This window comes from Ambystoma mexicanum, chromosome 5p (assembly GCF_040938575.1).
Source record: "Ambystoma mexicanum isolate Mex_15411 chromosome 5p, UKY_AmexF1_1, whole genome shotgun sequence".
In the NCBI taxonomy this organism is placed as follows: domain Eukaryota; kingdom Metazoa; phylum Chordata; class Amphibia; order Caudata; family Ambystomatidae; genus Ambystoma; species Ambystoma mexicanum.
In genome coordinates this window covers 1,173,028,481-1,173,050,310 of record NC_090930.1, presented here as the reverse complement: position 1 = coordinate 1,173,050,310, position 21,830 = coordinate 1,173,028,481, and positions in this window count along the sequence as shown.

The window sequence follows — 21,830 nt, the reverse complement described above, 5'->3', positions numbered from 1 at the left end:
AAAGTCCGCAATGCATCACCGAGCTGCCAGAGTTCAGGGAAGCCTGCCTCTCACGGACAGTGTTGAGGATGATGATGGTGCTTATGCACGAACTTCGTGGCACTGTTCGTCCGCGTAATCCGAGTAACGAGTAAGTATACTCTGTTTGTGATGTCAGTGATGCCACCACTATTTCATGGTCGTCTCCCACATATAAAATTACATTTACATATCATTCGAACGCATGTAAATTGGTTCCATATAGTGCATTTTCTAGATATAATTTTTTTCTAAGAAAAATGACATGTGTTACCTGAATCGACATTGATAAGAAAGTTTGGTCAGTTTAATACAGTTTGCATCTTTTTTTTTCACAGGTGGTACAGGCTGGTGGCCTATCGTTGCTTCACTTGGTGGCTTCACGGGAGGCTCGGACACCGCGTTCGGAGAGTAATACCTGCTTGTGCGGTACTTGCCATTAGACAACATTTCCCCAGTGACAGTGGACAATACCGCGGATTTTCCCTCGATGTGCTGCAACCTCAACTTTACAATGTGTAATGTTTATTATTTATGTTTAACTAAAATCTAAAATAAAGCCCAACATATATTTTAACAATGGTTGTTTTGATTTTTTAAATGAATCTAGTGTATATTCTCCTGGGAGGGTGAGGTATTTATAAACTCACCCCCCTGCCTTCCATGTAGTAGATCCTGCAGCCATCCTCTTACATTCAGTTAGATGGCCTCTCCTTGGTGAGGCCCTGCGGCAAACGGGTCTTGTCTGCACGACCACCGCCCCGATCCACCCCCCCCGCCCTATCAAAGGCAGTTCGCACCAGGGTACTTGCGCTGCTGGCAAGTGGAGCTGTCAGGGAGCGATAAAGGCCAAGAGGTGCCAAAGACCATGTACACTTCAAAGTGGTTTATAGAGCATGGGTTGTTGTTCCCATGTCTACCTCCAGACCCCGTGTCTCCTGCCAAGCATCCCCCCTCACGCTGGACGCCCCCCTGCAATCCACATAAGTGTGTCTCCATTCACGAGTCTTCCTGTGTCTTGTCTGCACGACCACCGCCCCGATCCACCCCCCCCCCGCCCTATCAAAGGCAGTTCGCACCAGGGTACTTGCGCTGCTGGCAAGTGGAGCTGTCAGGGAGCGATAAAGGCCAAGAGGTGCCAAAGACCATGTACACTTCAAAGTGGTCTATAGAGCATGGGTTGTTGTTCCCATGTCTACCTCCAGACCCCGTGTCTCCTGCCAAGCATCCCCCCTCACGCTGGACGCCCCTCTGCAATCCACATAAGTGTGTCTCCATTCACGAGTCTTCCTGTGTCTTGTCTGCACGACCACCGCCCCGATCCACCCCCCCCGCCCTATCAAAGGCAGTTCGCACCAGGGTACTTGCGCTGCTGGCAAGTGGAGCTGTCCGGGAGCGATAAAGGCCAAGAGGTGCCAAAGACCATGTACACTTCAAAGTGGTCTATAGAGCATGGGTTGTTGTTCCCATGTCTACCTCCAGACCCCGTGTCTCCTGCCAAGCATCCCCCCTCACGCTGGACGCCCCCCTGCAATCCGCATAATGCCACGACATATACACGTCATTCATTCACAAACACACCCCTGTTTCGAATTCTTTATAACCCACTTCATATTTCTAATGAGAACTTCTTTGCGCTTTGCTAGTCAACCCGTGAAGGTGCTGGTGAAGCGGAAGACGATATCAGAGATTGTACCTTTCATGCGAGTGACATGTCCTCAACGTTACAGGCCGAACCAGCTGGGATGCAGAGTGACAGTATAAGGAAAGAGGCCAAATTCATTGTATTCGATAGCTGTTTGATGGATATTATTATGATGATGCAATGTGGGCATTGGGTTGGTGGGGAAGTATGTGGGGAGCCATTGATTAATGTGACTCGTGCAATTCGAGGCACTAACCTTAAAATACATGCCACCTGTACACAATATCATCCGTTCGCATGGTCTGCACAACCCATGCTGGGGCAACTGCCAGCAGGCAATCTACTTTGTGCAGCGGCCGCACTTTTTAGTGGTTCAAGTTTTAAAAAGTTACAGTATTTCTTTCAGTTTGTGGGAATCCATTTCATTGCGAAAAGTCAGTTCTACGAATACCAAACCGATTATCTATTTCCAGCCATCAGCGAAGCTTGGAGAATGGAAAAAATGTCAATGGAAAGTACATTCGCGGGCAAACGCTTCAGGCTAGCCGGTGATGGACAGTGCGACAGCCCAGGATTTTCAGCCAAGTACTGCACCTACCACTTTCAGGACATGGAAAGTAAGAAAATTGTGAGTTCGGTGGTCGTGCAGGTGTCACAAAGTACATCCTCAGTGGCCATGGAGAAAGTTGGCTTTGTAGCATCATTGCAAGAACTACAATCGCGGGGAATGGTGATCGACCTGATAGCCACGGACAGACACGTTTCAATTGCCAAGACAATGAGAGAAGAGTACAAAAATATAAATCACCAATTTGACGTATGGCATCTTGCAAAAACAATCAATAAAAAATTGTCGGCTGCAGGAAAAAAAAAAGATATGCAAGGTATTTCACAGTGGTCCAAGTCAATCAGCAACCATCTTTGGTGGAGCTCAAAAACATGTGAAGGGTCGTTGGAAATTCTACTGGAAAAATGGCGGTCAGTAATGTTGCACTGTAGCAACGTACATCGATGGTCGACAAATGAGCATTTCCACAAATGTGAACATGGCCATTTGTCCACAGAGGAGGCACGGAAGAAGAAGTGGTTGATTCCTTCATCACCCACTCACAAGGCCATTGAAAAGATTGTATTTGATAAAACTATAACAAGAGATTTGAGGGGACTCACGGAATTCTGCCACACAGGAGATTTGGAGGTGTTCCACAATATGTGCCTAAAGTACAGGCCCAAAAGATTGCATTTTGGCATGGAAGGCATGATAAATCGGACTCTTCTAGCGGTCTTGGCACATAACCATAATGTTGGCCGTCAACAAAGTAGGATGACCGGAACTTTAGGGACGCTTCGCTACAATAAGGCCTTCACTAAAAGAAGTAAACAATGGGTGATCAAACCAGTGTTTGAGGATATGCAATATGAGTTTATTGAGAGACTTATCGTAGATGTCCTCGATAGGCACATACATGGAGTGGTGAACGAACCTATGCAGGGGACAACTGCATTGCCACCCAACATTGCCTCTGTTCCATGTCCACCTAAAGCAGAGCTCATTGAGAAATACACATCACGGTTTAAATGATTGTAATTTGATTGTCTGTTCTCTCGAGTCTCCTCATGTTGCAGGCCCATTGCAATTAAACCAAACAGTAATATAAATCATTTTTACAAAAATTATAGAATGTTTCCGTATTACAAACACATGGCCGACCCATAGGGACAATAAAAAAAAAGGCACGCAGACAAGATGCCCTTACACTAACTGCAGCTAACTAGAAATGTGTGCTCGCTCAAAGTGAAGGTCAGCTGCTTTGATGTTTTGCTCGGGTGGCGGAACGGCCCACGACCCAATAAAAGGTTCTATTGTGATTTGACCTTGACAGGCCGGGACCATCCTGAAAGACTAAGAAAAGATAATGAATAAAATTTCAGAAACGAAACGATGAGCCACGTTCATTAGAAGAAGTAACGTCGGCAAAGAAGGAGTGGTGTTTCGGGTCTGCCCTACACAGAGACACAATGGAAAATGCAAATATAATGTAAGTAACTTTTGATGAGTTTATACCGCAATTTCATTACTATACAGTGGCTTTAAAGACGGGTTCAGTTGTACTTGTTCGTTCTATGTGGCATATTGTTTTCTACCGCGCACTATCTTGAGGAGAAACATCTGCTTTTACTGAAGCACCTCAAAACCTTCCTCTTTGCTTCTGCTTTCTCTCTCCCTCTCCCCTGCTACAACTGGTCCACTGTCTGCGACCTCGGTCCTGGGCCCTTCCACTCTCCACCTGCACTGCCTCCCTGTCAACCCCTGCACTGGGGGACTGTCTCAGTATCCTACAGCCCCCCCTTCCCAGCACTTGTTCTGCACTTACCTTGCACTTGCCACCAGCTGGCCCTATTTATTTATTATTTTATGCTACTTACCTTGTACTCCACTCCCCCCCCCTCCCTGCCTCGCCACGCCTTTAAACACTTGTGTACACCCAGTAGCGCTGTCCTCGCTATGATTTTAATAAGGATCTGATGGTGAGACTAATTTCATTTTTTATGTTTTTAGGTACATCATTCACTACTGTCTGTGTCACGAGTACCAGACACCGGCGGACGGCTTCTACAGCCGCCAGTTGCTTCTCCGCGTGAACAACGTTACCACCCTGACCATTTTATGGGACGATCGCCAAGTACAAGTATGCCCTTACGCGGTACTAACGGTTAGATGCAACATACCTACCGTTGTGGTGGAACAGCCATGCGATTATCAGTGCGACCGAAGAGCTTATTTTTATCGTAAACCAACACCCTGTGTACTGCACACGAACATCGCTTCCCTCAAGACGAACTAATTTGGATCGAGAGCAAAGAAAAATGCAAATCGCTGAATATTCTCTAAACATTTGATGTCAAATAAATGTACTTTACCACATTTACAATCTTGCGGTTTGATTTCAAAGTACAGTTTCATATTCCGAATTGTGGTGCGCTGTATTGTGAGCTGATCTGTGTTGATTTCCGGGGTCTGTGTGGAGTCGCGTAGAAGACGCCTGGGCGCGTTTGCCTACGCAGCTCAGTCACGTCACGGATAGAGGCGGGGAATATGAATGTTTTGATAAAGTCTGTTTCAGGGGCGGGGGATTTGATTTAGTGCCGCAAAGGCAGGTGAGCCAGGTCGATGCGGCGGAATGATAGGATTATCACAAAATGGAGGCTGATTTCGAGTGCGATAATGGGCGAAAAGTCGGGTAAGGTCCATAGGAAAGTTTCCTACGATCTACCGATTTATGCTTACAAACACATGGCCGACCCGTAGGGACAATAAAAAAAAAGTCCCGGAACTATCCTTTAAATTGTAAAACCAAATGAATTTGTAATTGAATCTTCCCCATGTAAGACTATGGCATAGGAGGTTGTTTTTGTGGCATGTTTGGTTTTCCACAAACACTTACACCATGAATTTGTATTTGTGGACGACTTCAGGTTTTTGTTTCGGTACCTGCTACTCTCAGGCAGATCCCCACAAAATGTGACCCACAAATCTAGAGACTTTTAAATATTTGAGAGTCACTTTTGGATGGTTGAACAAGCTAGTCCTGACATGCCACTGTAGCGCAGTGCGACTTATTATAGGGCCCTCTCTAGGGCCTTCTGCTGTCCTTCAAACTCCCCAAACTCTAGTGTTGTGAGCTACCACTGAACTAGATCATCCAGCACTATTATTTTCAATGCAACAAAGCCTAAAAATGTTAAGTGGGAAAGCCCTGCATAAAAAGTGTGTCATACCAGCACTGTCAGAATGATGAAAAAGGTGCAAGGTTTACTGAACAGCAACGCAGAGGCATGACACTCAGGTAGTTAGAGAGTGGGGACTCGTATGTCAAACACCCCCTCGTCGGGGGAGCAGACGTGGTTGGTAATGGCCCACCAGCCAGAACCCAGGCAGGGCAGAGCGAAGTGTGGGCCTCTGTGAGGGCAGTGGGCCGTTACCGGCCATGTCCGCCCCCCATCAAGGAGTTGATAGCCATTTGCACCGTGGGGTTCATCCAGAGTGCAAATAGTTAATTCATTTTTTCGAGAATTGGGCTCCACACCTATTGTGCAAGTACATTCTCCTGAAAGAAGAAAAAAAGGAATGTCCGCTGCCATAGTTCCTTTTCCGTTTCTATGGTGGCAGCGCAGGCGGGAAGAGTACCGGGACTGGAGCACAAATCTCCAGTCCAGCAGGTAACTGGGGAGGAAGAGAGGGGGTTGGGAAAGAGTAATGTTTGTTTTGGGGGGTCAGTGGGTGGGTTCTTGGGGAGGCAACATGGAAATGCTCCATGTTGCCTCACCACAATCAAGATGGCACCACCCAGGGAAGAGCCTTGGGTGATTGGAAACAGTGGGTAGTGCACAGTGTACCCCCGGCCACAATTCCAGCCACCTGATTGGCTGAGCACCTTTCCCCGGGTGTATATATGTCAATCACCCCAAGCTCGGGTTCAGACATGGCGAGTAAAGACCCACCAACACGAGCCAATACAGGTCCGAGCGAAGTAAGGCCTCGGCGAGAGATGTGGACTATTACCGGACATGTCCGCCCTCTAACAAGGGGGTGAGAGACATTTGCATGCCAGGGTTCATACAGGTTGCACATAGTTTAATTTTGTTTTTAGGAGATTGGTCCCACATGTATCACCTAAGCCCATTCTCCAGAAAGAAACACAAATGTCTGCCACCTTACGAAAAGGGACTTAGTTCCTTTTCAATTACTATGGCTGCAGCCGCAGATGGGAGGAGCCCCGGGACCAGAGCACAAAGTTCCAGTCCAGCAAGTAAGTGGGGAGGCATGGAGAAGGGTTGGGAAATGGTAAGGTTTGTTTTTTGGGGATTGGGGTGAGGTCGTGGAGAGGTAACAGGGAACGATTGCCTGTTGTCTCCCCACAGTCAAGTTGCCACCACCCAGGGAAGGGCCACGGGTGGCTGGAAACAGTGGGCGGTAAACAGTATGGACTTCATTCCGACTTTGGACGTAACCACGCCGCTATTTGCGGCATGGCTGCCTCCAAAATCATTCTGAATCCGCCCTGGTGAATGGAGTAATTACCGGTCCATTCCAAGGTTGGCGGGACCGGTAATTCCCCATTCACCAGGTCCCTTCCCCATTCCCATTTGAGCCCCCATAGGGTACCGTTATTAGCACTAAAGTCCCTTTGCGGGTCCCGTCCTTAACGCCTGCTAAGCTTTTAGGAAGGACCCGCAAAGGGAACTCGTCGTAGGGCGGTAAGGATTTAACGGCACCAGTCTTGGTACCGGTGACCGTTAACCCTTACTTCCCTACTCGGAATGAGGCCCTATGTCTCGCTGCTGTTCCAACCACTTAATTGGCTGAGTGCCCTTCCCCAGATGCACATTTATTTTAAGGCTAAGGTAAGTCAATGTGAAGTGGCTCAAATCAAAACATGCATCATTTTGACACAATAAATGGAAAAGAGGGGACATTACTTTGTCAGTTGGAAGAGTGAACAGGGAAGAAGGAGGACAACAGGAAAATCAAACTAAGGGTTTGGGGATAGTAACCATTGAAAAGAAGCATGTGCATTTGCAGAAAAGCCTTTCTGTGGCCCTCATTACGACCCTGGCGGAAATCGTGGTGCAAAATGCACCATGGAGCACGGCGGAAAGCTGCCGATAGCGCCATGGGGGTTGGCGGATTTTCCGCCCCATTCCGAGGTTGGCGGGGCGGTAAATCCCCATTCCCCATTTTACCCTTCCCCATTCCCATTTTTGCCCCATAGGGTATAATGGGAGTGGGGAAGGCGTTAATTACGCCACCGTAAAATACGGTGGCGTAATTAACAACAAGGTCCCGTAGCGCCCTGGATTTCTCCGCCCGGAAAAACCAGGCGGAAAACGCTCCATGGCGCTACGGGAACTCGTAGTAGGGCGGACGGGTCCGCCGCGAATACCGCTGGCGTAAACCCACTCCGCCAGGGTCGTAATGAGGCCCTGTATCTATTGATGGAAAATGCAATACATAGTGTCTTGGCCTTTACCCAATCCATACCTGCTGCATTTTTATGAGGGAAATGTTTAATATTGATATCCATTTCTCAGAGGTGTGCGATTGTGTGTAGTGGCAGTTTGGCAGGAGACACTCACCTTGGAGTCTGTTTACACTTTTCGTTTGCACGGAGGAGTGGCCTTCAAAGACTCAAATCTCCCTAAATACAGACGCACAGCGGAGAGGACAGGCAGAGGAGTGCCACTGTGTGCAGTAGCAGTTTGGCAGTTCGGCTAGAGAGGTGTGGCAGAGGACTGACTGTGTTCTGCTTCCCCTCAAGCCCTTCCGATCAAGCCAGTGGGATGCTCTGGATTTAAGGTGAGAACGCAGAACTTTTACATTTTGACTTTTTGCATGTATGATTTGGGAAACAGAAAGAAGGCATGATTAATGCAGGAATCCCTGCATGAACTGGCAGCCCTCGTGCAGCAGGCAATTGGCTTACCCCTACCCACTTCCCCCGCTATCTCTGGGAGAGGACCCCTCCACTTCAGTGGTCAAAGTGGACATGGGGGTTGGCAGACCAATGGGTCCACGTTAAAAAAAGAGCTTACGTGCTGAATCAGTAAAAAATAACATCATCACCTCGTTCTTTGACCGGGGGCTAACACACTTCCTAACTATGCAAATCCCACTCTCAGGATTAGAGGTTCGAAATCTCCACGAGTTTGGCTGCGGACCACTCCCTGTTAACGGGTCACTTGACCGTTATGCCAGATGAGGCCATGCTAAGCGTTTCAGACCTTAATGAGGAGAAACTGGGTCATGAGAAATTGAATCAGGAGACAACTCTGGACCTTACAGAGGTCTCTGTGCATGATTCAAAGACCTCAATATCTTCCTATATGTCCAGCCCAGTGCCTCCCCCTGAGGAGACATTTCAGTGGTGCTAAGGCAGGTGAAAAATAAACTGGCAGAAGGAGCAAGAATGGCAATGGATGGGCCCTTAAATGAAATTAATCAAGTTCTCTGTGCCCTAGTGAACCTCTATGAAGTCCTTGAAGTGGAATGAAGGAACCACATGTCTCTACTAGAATCCCTACTTTTTAGGTTTTACCATGTAGGAATACACAACAAACTGACAGACTTTCTGAATGACAATTCCAACTGGAACCTTGCTAAATCAAAGAAGGACAATGTGGTCACTATTGATACAAGAAGTTGAAACTACTGCTTTGAGGTGCACCCTAGGAGTTATCAGAGGCTGTAAACATGGGTGGCACAGGAACAAAGTCTGGGCCCCTCAACAAGCAATCTTAAGAGGCTGCAAGCTCTATTGAAGGGCAGTTAACCTCCAGTGGGATTATCAGCCCTAAAGTCGGGTTTTAAGAAAACTGAAATGGAGTGAGCGGAAGATCTCTTGGTGGAACCACTATTAGTGGAGCTAGTGAACATTCTGATGTGGAGATGGGAGAAGATTCTGGGGAGGTTGTTAAATGTGCTGCTCCAGAACTAGTTACCCAAGTCAGGTATCCAACATAGAAAAATATCACTGTGGAAAAAGGGAAAGCAAACGCAAAAGCGAAAACCAAATGGTGTGAAGGGAAAAGGGATAAAAACAAATCAACGGGGAAACAAGTCAATCAATCCTCTCGAAAATGTTTGCGTACCCTGACGAGGCAACCTTCTGTAATAGCTGCTCTCAAGAAAGCACCTGTAAAAAAGGCAATTAGGCAGGGGACGGACATTGAAGAGTGAGTAAAGGAGGTGGAGGTCACGGACTAATCAACGGGCAAAACACTGCTAAATCAGGTTGAAAAGGAAAGAGTATCCTACTTCGTTCAAACCAAGGATTCCCTGCTCTCCCTCTCAGCAGAAGTGTCAGTAGGGGTCCCCGCTTTGACTTTAACAAATGACCAAGAAGGAAACCCGGGTAATATGGAGTCATCAGATTTAATAACACACCGGCACAACAAGGAGGGTCAAGTTTTAGGTTTTTGGAAAACCCAATCCCTTTGGTTGGTGACTCAATGATTACCTCAGTCTTGGGTCTAAAAAATAGTTTGCAGACAAAGAATGACTTCAAAAGCAAGACTAAGGTGTTAGCACTCTTAAGAGTTCGAAATGCCCTGACATGTCATTTGGAGGGGCTGTGAAAAATATTGCGGGCTCCCGATGGCTGGCATATAGACAGGAGTAAAGAATGCTTGATTTGATCCCCAGCAGTGCTCAAGCAACAAAGTCCTACTGGAGAGTGTACTTTCAAAGAGCAGAGAGTTTATCCTTAACAGAACTAACATACCGGGATTATTTAGAGAAATCCCCAACCTAAGCGCCCTTTCCACAAGAGACCTGGACAGGGTGGACTTCATTGATTTAATCAGAACCGATCACTCCGTTAGATCCCCAAACTCCAAAATCGTCCCTGATAAACTCTTTATGGAACTACAATCATTGAGACTGTTGGGTTTTGTTCTCACAATGTACAAAAATGTGGATCCAATTGAGACCATAAGCGGACACCGCTATGCCGCTGGCTTATTACCAAGTGGAATACGTTTCTCACTAGATTCCAGGCACACAGAATGAAGAGAGATCCACTGGGCCAAAGAATCGTTAAAGGGTGTTTCACAAATAAAGGACTGGTCTTGGTTGTCTGGCTCTTTACACCATTAAGACATGAAAAGAATACCCAGCAAGTCTGAACTCTCTGGTGTGAGCACTCAGGTTCTCTTATTTCCTGGAACACAAAGGGGCACTACAATCTGTTTGCAAATCAGGAATTGAGGAAACCTCTAAGATCACACCACCTCATATTGTTACAGGAAACGTGGTTGCTTGAATGTCCTTCTTTAGATGGCTATGTCTCCTTCTATCAGTCTGCATGGAAAGGGTTGATGGGTCGCCCATTGTGGTGGTCCTTTAACTCTGATTAAGTCGAATGTTTGTTTAGAAGTGGTGTCCACTCAAAATATATGCAAAGGGATCCTTGCCATACATGTGAAGGTTGGGGAGGGGGTGAGCAGTATGAAACTGCTTCTTGCCAATTATTTTGGCATAAGGGAATATGTGATGTGGTGGTGGCTATTGACTCTCTTTTGTTCTTCACTAATGAGTGGTGTTCTCGTTTTAAAGGGGCCTCCCCATTACAGCAGGTGACTAAAACTGAGCCTGTATTGTTGCAGATGCTAACCCCACCCCCTCTCCCGCCGACTGTAAAAAATCTTAACTTCTTGTGGGGTGGTACTGGGTAAAGAGCCTGCTGGGCCTGGGGCTTAAGATACTAAATGGTCAACTAGAAGGTGACATTACTAGTAATTCTATTTGGCACAATGGTGATACTGGTCCCACTCTTGAATACATATTTCTAGGGGATTGGCAACTACTGTTCTCACTTAGAAATAAAGTATACATCACTAAGTGATTATGGTATGCTAGTCACAGAATATAGGCTGAAACTGAACCCAGGTGACCTACTGTAAATCTAGTGGGAAACAGGATCACATGGAATAGGCACTCTATGAAATTAGTAAATTATGTCTTAACATGCTAGTGGGAAACAGGATCACATGGAATAGGCACTCTATGAAATTAGTAAATTATGTCTTAACATGCTGTATGGGTGAAACAACTTTCTCAATGAAGCTTGACACATTTACTGTGTATTATTCATAGCCCTTTGTGGTTAATCCAGTACAAAACTAATTGTGTCCCCAGAGGTCCCCAGCGCAGAAACAAAGCAGAAAGCATGTGCATGGATCAATGTCTCACGGACAAAAACATGCTCAATGAGAACAAATATGCCTTAAAAGTGAGGAAAGATCTTAACCTTGATCTAGTAAACCATATCAAGAAGGTCAAACAGGTGCATGTTAGAAAGGGATGCAGAATCAATGCTACTGGCATTGAAATTCAAAAACCTCAGCTATTATGGACAATTATTAATGAGAATTAAGTCTCCATGGTAGCTGATCAAATCAATGCAGTCCCAGAACATGAATGGGTAAGGTGCTATGAGGAGATCTTTGCTGAGAAACTGCTGTTTCGGTTACAATGGTCCTTGGATGTAGCTAATCAGGAGGAGGATTGCTAGTTAGTTATTGATCGGGAGATGATTGAGGGCATCCTGCAGAGGATTAGCTCCTTGAGGGCTCCAAGCCAGAATAAACGTCCAAATGCCCTCTCTAAAAGCTTCCTGGAAACTTGTTCACTGGTACTTACTCTTCTACCGAGACATGTTATTGAGTCTAACACCATTCCTGATTCATGAAGAGTAGCATATGTTATTCCTATTCATAAAAGGAGGTGAGAGATTGGATGCTGACTGCAAAGTTTTTGCATCCTTTTTGGTGCAGCATCTGGAATCTGGGCCAATGCAACCGCTAGATTGAGGTAGTGGCAGACCGAGTTTAGAAAACACATGTCAACTTTGCTGATCGGGTCTGTTCTGAAGTGCATTCATTCTCTAGTCTAACCTAGAAAATATGAATGTGTATTCATCTACTCTAGATTCTACAGCGGCTTTCGATGCAGCCAAGAGGAGCTTATTGCTGTCCAGTTGCAGGAATGAGGATGGTATATTAAGATTGATTGTGGGTCTCCATGAACACTCTGCTGTACAGGTCAGCTTAAATAAGGAAGGGGCATTATCTAGAAGGGTTCCAACCTGTAGAGGTGTATGACCGGGGTGCATTTCTGCCCCCTGTTTAGTTATCCTATACATGTCGGACATGGGGCACTATCTGGACTCGGCAGCTTTTCTCTCTCACAAATTGAGCAACCTGGCAGTGACTTGGTTGAGTTATGCAGATGACTTCCTTATTTTTGCATTGAACTTGGTTTGAAAAGCCTGATTGCTGCCTTGCAAAGCTTTGTATCTTCTAACATCGTGATGATTAACCCACAAAAATAAAAGGTTATTCAATGCATCAGGAAAAAAAAAGAGCGGCCACATTTCAATGGTGTATTCTAACTGAGTTCAGGGAGACGATGGAGGACTTCAATTACTTTGGATTTCCAATATTGGGTAAGCACCATAAATCTCAGGTGAGGGAATGGATGAGAAACAGCGCAGTGACTATCAGCTGTGCCAAGTGGATGCTATCTACTGCAAGTTCTCACTGTTCCTACACTGAAAATTAAGTGGAGACATGGGCTTGTTCAAAGTAAGACTATTGTGGGCCTCATTACGAGTTTGGAGGTAGCCATGCCCTTAATAAGGGCATGGCTACCCCCAAACCCGGCTCCGGGTTCCCTGAATGGGGAAATAACGGGCCATTCCGACCTTGGAGGGCCCGTTATTTCCCCATTCAGGGAAGCCAGACCTGGTCCATCCCCATTCCCATCTGAGCCCCCATAGGGCTCAATGGGAATGGGGCGCATGCTAACAACGGGCCCGTTAATCACGGGCCCATTGTTAGCATGCTGAGCCACTCACGGGACCCGCTAAGGACGTCTGGTAAAACCAGGCTTCCTGAGCGGGTCCCGAGAGCGGACCTCGTAATGTGGCATTAAGGGATTAACGGCTCTGGCACCTTTACCGGCGCCGTTAAACCTTTACCACCCTCCTCGTAATGATGCCTTTTGCCCTTCCTTCTTCAACTCCAAGCTGGGTTATTCAATAAGTAACTGTAGTCATAATGAAGCAGTCTTCAAAGATATTCTTGATGCTATATTTATGGTTAGAAATCAGCTGACACATGATTCGACTAGGGTCTTTGTCAACGCATGTGGATTGAGGGCCAGCCTTTGCCACTAGGTTGAAAAAATGAGCCCGACATCCAATTCTAATTTCTTGTCCCACTATTGTCAAAAATAAGGATGGTTAATGATTTCAAGGGGTGGTCTGATCACCTTGTGGGCACCTGGCTCTGCATGCTTAGTAATTATCTGCTGATTAGCATTATCTTGGAGTGTATGTAGCGATAGTCACAGCAATTTGTTTATGCAATCCTGTGCAGCACTTCGGGCTGTAGCCAAGGACAGATTTTCAGCCAAGGGCAGAATTGTTTTCTCCAATTCAAACCTATGCCTATTTTGAAAAACCTTTACCACATAGCCAGTCCCTGGTGGCCATGCCTACTTTAACCTCATTGCCAGTCCCTCGTGGTCATGGCCAGTAGGCAGATTATCCGAGTCATGGACAATCTGGCCACTGCCCATGGCCACCGGCTATATCTCAGTCACCAAGGGTATATCATTTTTTGTACCTACATTGTGACATTTTTCAAAAAATAAAACACTGACACATTTGCAAAACCATGCTTTCAAGTCGTTGCCAATGCTCCTTGTACAACTTTCCTGCAAATCCATCTATGTTTTATTTTTTGAAAGTGGCAAAATGTACATACATACAATAGTCATATAACTTAGCTCCCAGTTGAAAAAATCAATTCAAACTTTGCAGAAAAATTCAAGGTTCGATCTATAATCTATCTGAAATCTTCTGTGCACATTCATCAAATGGCAATAAGGTCATAACCCACCTAATGATGTTGAAACCCTTCACAAAATCCCACACAACTTTGCAAAAACATTCAAATCTGGGACTTAAATCTTTTTATAAACTTGTGTGCAGATTTGTGAAACAGCACCAAATTTATAAGCCTTTCAAATATTTTGAGACACCCCTCTAATTTTTTTGCCTCTTGGAAAAACAGCACCAACATTTGTAGAACCGTTCACGGTCACGTTTAGAATGATATCACACAATTTCATACAGTTTCACTGAGTGGCGCCAAAATTATACACCATACAAAAAATGCTTTACACCAAAATAATTTGCTTGCAGCTACAGCCTGAAGTGCTGTACTTAATTACAACAAACCTGTGCGAGCAGCATCAACAAGGACATGAAAAATGCTTTTGGAAATCTAATTTGTGTTTTATATTTCCAAAGTGTCTAAATGTAAGTACAGAAAATAGTCATATAAGTTTGGTGCACGGACAACAGACCTAGCCCTCGGAAAGAACACATGTCTACTCTGTATTACTTATTGGGGCATGTGGCATGGCCGAAGCTCTAGATTTATTTAGGAAAAAAAATTCTGCTTGCGGCTGTAGCCCGGAGAGCTGGATGGGATTGCAAAAATCTTGCGTGAGGATATCAGCAAGGACCTGAAAGGATGCTTTTGCAAATCTGTCCTGTGTTTTAATTTTTGGAAAATGTCGAAGAAATGTAAGTACAAATAATTGTGATATAACTTTTCTGCTGTTGGCAGTGGGCCTGACCCTGGACAAGGACAAATATCTACTCTGATTTACCTATGGGGTGTGCGGCATGGCCGAAGCCCATGCCCCCATGGATTGTGGAGACTGGCCATGCAAGCCATGAGCACTGGCTATTGGTTACATTATGAGGGCATAGTGGGCACTGGAGTAGGATGCTGGGTAGGTGAAGTGGATAATGGGGGTGGATTGGTTGGGATGGGGTCATTGTCGAGCCTCATGGCCTAGGCAATTGAACAATGACTTGCATCCCCAGCATGTCCTGCTAATAATGATACACAGAAGGATGCATTGCAAAAAATGTGTTTTGTTAAAGGAGGTTTATAGTTGTTTAATACATGTTAAAAGAGGAATTATTCATGTCTTATATATAGTGATGTAACATTATGAAACATTTTCATTATAAAAACCTATTCAATTGACAGAAAAAAAAACTTTGTTAAAGGGACGTTATGGTTAAGATGTTCCCCACCCTTGGGACTCCTGTGCACCAGCAGTTTGCTAGTGGCCTCCAACCTTGGCATCCCTTGGCTCTTTCCTCCTGGGCTGCCATGAGCACTTGTGCATCCATACTGCCCCTTTTATTTATTGAGTTCTCTCACTGCACACTGTACATGTGCATGTATAGGAGCACTGTGTATAATGTTTTGGTATAAGAATGGGAAATGCATATGCAACAGATTTGTAGAACATTGTTAAGTGTCAGTTGTTGGGTGGAAGTTTAATATGTTGATAGGATATATGTAGATGTGTTAAAGTAATTGGTGGATATATGTGTGAATGGTTTAAAGCAGGTAATGCGGGAGTGTTACAAAGTTAACAGTAAAACGAGTAAAAGGACTGTCTTGTGTGATGGTGTGCATGTGCAATCTGGGTTTTCTAATAAGGCATGGGCTAGACAGGGAATGCGAAGACGGTGGCTAGTCATAAAGGGCAATGGATTATGGTATTTATTGTATAATGGAGACAAGCATTTCAGACAGAAATTAGTTTCTGTTCTTTTTTCTTTTTCTATAGTATACAATTGTCCATGATTTCCATTAGCATAGTAGAAAAGGCTAATGGGAATGTTGGGGAATCTTATTGAATCTAAATACTTCAGTGAAAAATGTTAAATAGATGGAGTCTATAAGCTTATTATTTTAGTTCTATTGTTTAACTGTGATTTTTATTATTTTTATTAATTTTTTGCAGGAAAAGCCAGAAAGTAAGGTGGGGAGGGAAATGAGGGAAAGGACACCAACCACAAATATGGAGGAAAAGGTGGACAGTGGAAGATGTTGCTTGTGTGTTATATCTAAGGTAGGGGGCAGTGTTTTTCATCCTTGATTACAGCTTCAACTTTGAAATTGCTCCCCCCTGCATAGTGGTGTCTTGTAGTATATACAGAGTACTGTTGTCTTCGAAAGATATGGATCAACAGCCTCTTTTATCGCTTGCAAAGTAGCTGGTGGGATTTTGTGTTCCACAGAAGTAGGCTGTATGATTACAGTATTGCTTGAGGAAAATGAGATAGAGGAACACAGCCTTTCTGAGAGCATTGCAGTGGTTCGATTTGATGTGGGGAGGTATGGAGGAGGTCCCATAGGAGTACTGCCCAGGTAGTCTGTGACTGAGTACAATGTTGCACTCCAGGCATTTCACTTTGGTAGCTTTAGCCTTTGGTACATTCCCAACAGTGGTAAAGAACTGCCACACCCATGATTCTCCCCGGGTGCTAGAGGTAGGCACTTCCTCTACCTCATATTCCTGGTCCTCTTCATTGACTTTTGAAGTATTGTGCTTCTTTCATTGTGTAGGTCCTCCAGCTGGTGGCTGGGATGGTGGTGGCTCTTGGGGAGGAGGGATGGCAATAGCTGATACCATTTCTAAGATAAATAGCAGTTTTGCTAATATTCTTCCAAGTATGTGCTGTGTGCTAAATTGTTAATGGATGATGAGTAAGAATAGATATAGGAGCTGTGAAAAAAACAGTTCTGAACTGTTCCTGAAACACAGACTTGTTTGCGAAGTGCAAAGCCGTTCACATACACGTCATCAGGCTGTTTGCGCGCATGTGGTCACGTGACACTGTCTGGAAATTCTGAGATTACATCAGGCATTCGCGAACACCCACGAACACAAAACAGTGAAAACTGTTGCAAAAAGTGTATAGAGGTGTTGAAAATTAGGCTAGAAGGTGGGGCTTTGCAGAGTTTTAAGGTGACACTTTCTAAATTGGACAAAAATCTTGCTATATTGGGGTAAGTATGATATTAGTAAGTTGTAGGAAATTAGGGTGCACTGGTAAGAACTCGTGAAATTCACTGAAAAATCTTTGATAAAGGGGCATTATGGTTAAGTTGCACTGGCCAGTCTACGATATCCCGCCAAGGTTTCCCTGGTCACAAAAGAACATCCTCTCACAGACCTTAGCCAGTATAGGCTTTTGTTTTCAAGAGCTTCCCTGGACTCCTGCAAGTTCCTATACGTTTTTGGTACCCCATGTAGATACACAAAGGCTTGTCTAGTCTGTTAAGATGGATTTCTGAACTCTGTCCTGGAGGGGCAGAGGTTCAGAAGGCCAGCCTAGTTTCTTGGAACAGGGTAACCTCGGGACAAGCCAGACCAATCAGGGTAGCGATGGCGGCGGTCAAGACTAGGTCTCAAGAGGGGTGAGGGTGACTGAAAGCCTGCAATGAGCACACAAAGCAAAGACACTTACAAATTACTCCAGACAGGTGTTATATTAAAAATATAGACACATTTATTACAAGGCCTTTGTAACATCGACCATAGTAAATAATCACGGTAAAACTCCAGTAAACCAACACATCACAATCAATACAATATATATATACAAGACCAGAGGGGTCTAAAGAGTTAGAAGCACGAAATATGCAGACCAACTAGATGGCGAGGAAAACAGGCAGTGCAAGTAATCGTTAGACCCACTTCGACATCAGAGGTCACCTAACTAGAAGGATGTCCGAGCCCTACGAAGAGTGGAGCCTTGTGCTCAAAAGTACCTGCACACGTGGGTGCCAACGGGCCAAGGAGAGTCTCTTCAGGGAAATCGGGCATTTCAGAGAGGTGAACAAAACGATGATGAACAGTTCCCCGCTACTCAAGCGCGGCCTCCAATTGTGGGCAGAAGCCGGGCGCGAGTGCGGAAAAGGGTTGCGAGTTACGACAGCGATGGAAAGCCACAAGCTCCTGCGGGAGGGCGACCGGTTAGGGTATTGACTACTCACCGGTCCCGATGAAGGTAGACTCAGGCTTCTCCGGTTCCATTTTGGTACTGGCAGGTTCAGATGCGATCAGCAGGATGTCTCGATGCCGTGTAGATTCCGCAACAGCAGGAGTCAGGGTCGAGGGTGTCCCAAAAGCAGCGAACACACACAGATTGTTACCCCAGCAGGGCAACTCGGCAACCGCGTGTATTCCGGTCTCAAAGCACACATCTCACTTCAGACCTCGGAACAGCAAGTGTACGAATCGTGTGAGCATGCCGAGGACATGGGATTAGAAGTAAGCCAGACGGCGGTGACAGAGCAAGGTTCCTGTGTAGGCTGGTCAGTCCACTGGATGGTCCAGGGACGCTTTCGAAGGCTTACGTACAGGATTTGGTGAAGATGCCGAGAATAGTTGTTCCCATTATTCTAAAGGGTTGAAGCGCCTTTGCAGACCTTCTCGTTCGGTCAGAGGCCGAGTGGTCTCACAGGACGACAACAGTGCAGGGTGCCAAACCTTCAGCAGGTCACCAGCGATTCCTCGACTCAGCTTCTTAGTTGCAGGATACTTGGCTCCTTATCCTTTGTTCGTGAGAACTCAGGAGATCGACATGGTAGTGGTGTTTTCAGCCTCCTCTTATCCAAAGTTCCCTTTGCGCCAAAACGGAAAGGGCCCAATGGGAGATCCGCTCACAAACACTCACACCATATGTGGACCTATCACGGACCACGGTGGTCCCAGGCATTCAGGACACGCTAGGCTCTCTGGCACCCAGGATGTGTATTGGCAACAGATATCCCAGCCCACATCCTGGAGGCACACACAAGGCATGCAGAAGCCCGCAAAAGCGTTGTTTCATGGGAAAGTGCATGACCAAATAAGGACTGCCCCGGGTCGGCTCGACCTGGGTGAAGGTGAAGGGGCAAGACGGTCAGCGGACAGGACAAAGAACCTCGTGGCATGGCCATTTTGGAGGCCAGGCCACCCATTTGGGCCAAACGCGGGAAACGCGGTTAACATGGCAAAAAAGGGGTTCAAAACACAAAGAAACGATAGCTGCCACCAGTCCCGTCCGTGATACACTTGCGCATTTCATAATGGGTCCAGCGAGAGTTTCTAGGGCCTTTGGAATGACTAGAGACCCAAGAGCACGGTAATGTAAGTTACAGTGCACTCTTGTTTCATGTTGCTCAAAAGCTGCAACACGAGGAAAGGACTAAGGGAAACGAAGTCTCCCAGTACTGACTGTCTTAAGGGCATGTCAGTTTCCCCGTAAGAATTGAGTGAAAGCCCAGAAGAGTGCGGCAGAAGGCTGCGCTTCTCTGGCAAAGTCTAGATCAGGGTGTAAAACAACAGCAAAAAGTTTGGGGGTTGCCGCATGGAAGGAAAATTACCTACAATTATGAAATCTTTCCTAACATAGTCCCACCCTGGGTTGGAGGCTGAAGTGGACCGCCTCTGAGCCGTGAACCACCGAGGCTCTTTCCCACAATTTTAGGACAACTGGAGCCTACTTGATTGGGCCCATAGTCCGCCACCCCAATGTGCTGACTGTTCTTATTTCCCCCTGCACTGGGATTTTTTCCAGGGGCCGGTTGTGCATTCCCAGAGAACAGACTGGGGCTAGGAGGTATTGGGGCCATAAACTCGGGACTCAGAAGGGCTTGGATCTTAGAATGTGCCATAGGTAAATCGATTTGGACCTTAAAAGCAGCCGGGATATGAATAGGCTCCTCCTCCCCCTGCTCCCTAGCCTGAGTGGCTATAAGGGCTGCATGCAGGTTTCTAATGGCAACCACCTCCGCCAGGACTTGGTTACACTTACACCCCCTGATTGACAGATCAGCCTCCGATGGGGGGTTAATAACCAACCCTACATCCGAGAGGGTTTTGCATTTTTGGTGCTTAGACACCCTGGGTGTAGATGGGTAAGGGATGGGCTGGCCAGTGGACTCGCTATAGACACCGGCACACTCTCGGGGCATCTGTTACACAAGGAAAGATTGCGCACAAGGACATCAATAGATAGGCTTCCCTCGGCACTCGAGCAGACCAAGGCCAAGCTGGATGGGGACTTTCCTGGCCCGGCACCATTAGAAGAGGTAGATGGCGAGGTGAGAACCGTAATGTTTTTTTCCGGGTAGAGCTCGCTGAGGGGGAGCTGCTAACTAAATCTCCCATTCCTGCAATGCCCCCTCATGGTGCACCTGCATCTCTGTCCCTGGACAGGGGATTCTCTGGATGGGGAGCACCTATGGGGGACTAAGGCTCGGGGTTGGGACCGGAAGACAAAGTTCTTCAGCAGAAGGTGGGAGGAACCTTCTTCCGTTGGAGTCTGTGATGGTTTGGGACACCTGAGTCTTTGCGAGGCGGCCCACTCCATGGCGTAGATCCTCGTACAAATTGCCGGTTGATAGATAATGATCCTTCCCAGGTCCCTTGTTCGGAGACCATGCTGCATCCCCGTGACAGTTGAGCCTGTGATAGTTGAGCCCCACAGGCCCCTTCTATCCACTCTTGAGGGAGCGGGGGAGAACAGAGAGAGGGCTCACCCCAGGTAGTAAAACAATGTTCTGGGCATTCATGGCAAGGGCTTCAGCTGGCGCACACTTTGTATCCTGGGTACATATCCTCTTTATGGCCAGTACCTTTAGCTTGGGTTTATGCCCACTCTCTTGGAGAGCGTGCTCGAAGCACACCTTGGGACGGAGTGGAGGCCGGAGGAAAGGTGAAAGTGCTGGTGATATAGGAGAGGGTTCCTTGGTGGACCGTGGGCTTTCATGGTTCTCAGGTTCTTCAGTAGGGTCGAGAGCGGGAGCACCCGCGTTAGGCTTCACTAGGCCCGGGCAGGCAGTCCCTCAGACCCACAGTCCTTCAGACAAACATTCGCCTACACTTACTTCTTTTTTTCCTGCTTCTCCTCTCCTCTCTCTGGCGGGACTCTCTGGCGGGTCCAGGACACGCCTCCCACCACCGCGCCGAACACCTGCGGCACCAAACATCGTGCCCTTGCCCGCCACAGGCTTCACCGCTGCGGGGCTCCAGTGCTGCAGATATGTCCCAGGGGGCGTGGCCAAAGCAGGAAGCTACTGGAGCGGTCCCTGCAGCGCCAAACACTGCACCCTTGCCCCGCCACAGGCTTCACCACTGCGGGGCTCCGGTGCTGCAGATATGTCCTAGGGGGCGTGGCCAAAGCAGGAAGCTGCTGGAGGGGTCCCTGCAGTGCCAAACACCACGCCCTTGCCCCTCCGCAGTCTTCACCGCTGCAGGTCTCCGGTGCTGCAGATATGTCCCAGGGGGCGTGGCCAAAGCAGGAAGCTACTGGAGGTGTCCCTGTGGCGCCAAACACTGCACCCTTGCCCCGCCGCAGGCTTCACCACTGCAGAGCTCCGGTGCGCAGATATGTCCCAGGGGGTGTGGCCAAAGCAGAAAGCTGCTGGAGGCGTCCCTGCGGTGCCAAACACTGCACCCTTGGCCTGCCGCGGGCTTCACCGCTGCGGGGCTCCGGTGCTGCAGATATGTCCCAGGGGGCGTGGCCAAAGCAGGAAGCTGCTGGAGGGGTCCCTGCAGTGCCAAACACCACGCCCTTGCCCTGCCGCGGGCTTCACCACTGCAGGGCTCTGGTGCTGCAGATATGTCCCAGGGGGTGTGGCCAAAGCAGGAAGCTGCTGGAGGGGTCCCTGCACCACCAAACACCACGCCCTTGCCCCACCGCGGGCTTCACCGCTGTGGGGATCCGGTGCTGCA